General features: G+C 52.3%; 1 non-coding gene across 1 annotated transcript in view; it reads right to left on the bottom strand.

Moving 5' to 3' along the window:
• The window catches only part of LOC134544429 (small subunit ribosomal RNA), a 1,989-nt gene extending 169 nt beyond the window's left edge, over positions 1–1,820 (bottom strand). Inside the window, exon 1 of the ribosomal RNA XR_010077752.1 lies at positions 1–1,820. This exon is cut by the window's left edge and continues 169 nt beyond it. This is a non-coding gene — a ribosomal RNA (small subunit ribosomal RNA).
• Positions 1,821–2,153: the final 333 nt, after the last annotated feature.

Below are 2,153 nucleotides of genomic sequence, written 5' to 3'. Positions count from 1 at the left end.
GTGTACAAAGGGCAGGGACGTAATCAACGCGAGCTTATGACTCGCGCTTACTGGGAATTCCTCGTTCATGGGGTACAATTGCAAGCCCCAATCCCTAGCACGAAGGAGGTTCAACGGGTTACCCGGCCCTTTCGGGCTAGGAGGACACGCTGATTCCTTCAGTGTAGCGCGCGTGCGGCCCAGAACATCTAAGGGCATCACAGACCTGTTATTGCTCAATCTCGTGCGGCTAGAAGCCGCCTGTCCCTCTAAGAAGATCATTTGTCGCCGGTAGCACGAAGGGATACCGGAAGCGACTAGTTAGCAGGCCAGAGTCTCGTTCGTTATCGGAATTAACCAGACAAATCGCTCCACCAACTAAGAACGGCCATGCACCACCACCCACCGAATCAAGAAAGAGCTCTCAATCTGTCAATCCTTCCGGTGTCCGGGCCTGGTGAGGTTTCCCGTGTTGAGTCAAATTAAGCCGCAGGCTCCACTCCTGGTGGTGCCCTTCCGTCAATTCCTTTAAGTTTCAGCTTTGCAACCATACTTCCCCCGGAACCCAAAAGCTTTGGTTTCCCGGAAGCTGCCCGCCGAGTCATCGGAGGAACTTCGGCGGATCGCTAGCTGGCATCGTTTATGGTTAGAACTAGGGCGGTATCTGATCGCCTTCGAACCTCTAACTTTCGTTCTTGATTAATGAAAACACACATGGCAAATGCTTTCGCTTAGGTTCGTCTTGCGACGATCCAAGAATTTCACCTCTAACGTCGCAATACGAATGCCCCCGTTTGTCCCTGTTAATCATTACCTCGGGTTCCGAAAACCAACAAAATAGAACCGAGGTCCTATTCCATTATTCCATGCACACAATATTCAGGCGAAACACTGCCTGCTTTGAGCACTCTAATTTGTTCAAAGTAAACGTGCCGGCCCACCTCGACACTCGGTGAAGAGCACCGCGGTAGGATTGCATCGGACCGCCGACGCGCGGGGCCCAAGCATGCACCCCGGGACGAAACACCCGCATCCAACCCGGCCTCCGCGAAGAGGTTACGAGAGGAGGGGCGAACGCCCGAGGGAAGGGGCTTGCCGCGGCCGACCGCATCCACCGGCAGGACGTCCGCACGGGCATGCCAGTTAGACACCGACGAACGGTGAACCGACAGCGTGGGACACAAGTCCAACTACGAGCTTTTTAACCGCAACAACTTTAATATACGCTATTGGAGCTGGAATTACCGCGGCTGCTGGCACCAGACTTGCCCTCCAATGGATACTCGTTAAAGGGTTTAAAGTGTTCTCATTCCGATTACGGGGCCTCGGATGAGTCCCGTATCGTTATTTTTCGTCACTACCTCCCCGTGCCGGGAGTGGGTAATTTGCGCGCCTGCTGCCTTCCTTGGATGTGGTAGCCGTTTCTCAGGCTCCCTCTCCGGAATCGAACCCTGATTCCCCGTTACCCGTTACAACCATGGTAGGCGCAGAACCTACCATCGACAGTTGATAAGGCAGACATTTGAAAGATGCGTCGCCGGTACGGAGACCGTGCGATCAGCACAAAGTTATCCAGAGTCACCAAAGCAAACGGACGCAGACGAGCCACGCCGATTGGTTTTGATCTAATAAAAGCATCCCTCCCATTTCTGGTCGGGACTCAGTTCAGCATGTATTAGCTCTAGAATTACCACAGTTATCCAAGTCATGTGGTACGATCTAAGGAACCATAACTGATTTAATGAGCCATTCGCGGTTTCACCTTATTTTGGCTTGCACTTAGACATGCATGGCTTAATCTTTGAGACAAGCATATGACTACTGGCAGGATCAACCAGGGAGCTGCTAGCAGCTTTTTTTTTCGTTCGGAGGAACCTCCCGGGTCCGCAGAGCACCGGGTCCGAATCTTATGATGTACATTTTTTTTTCCTTCTGTATCAACAAGTACGGGGGCGACTTCCCAATATCGACACCCGCTTTGCAATTGCAAAGTCTTTCCTTCCATCTCTAATTAATTTTCCTAGGGAGTAGGCGAGGCCAAACTTCCAAGGCTTTCACTGGCGAATATATCGCGCTCTTAGAAACTCGCATGGTACTTGGCGAGTGGATTTCAAATTATATGATCGGTGCCCACATTCGGGCGCGGCCCACTGCGGGAGCAGACCGTTGGCCCG

The sequence above is a fragment of the Bacillus rossius genome, unplaced genomic scaffold (genome assembly GCF_032445375.1).
Source record: "Bacillus rossius redtenbacheri isolate Brsri unplaced genomic scaffold, Brsri_v3 Brsri_v3_scf382, whole genome shotgun sequence".
In the NCBI taxonomy this organism is placed as follows: Eukaryota; Metazoa; Arthropoda; class Insecta; order Phasmatodea; family Bacillidae; genus Bacillus; species Bacillus rossius.
The sequence above is the reverse complement of the archived record's forward strand: the minus strand, read 5'-3'. Positions and strand labels throughout refer to the sequence as shown.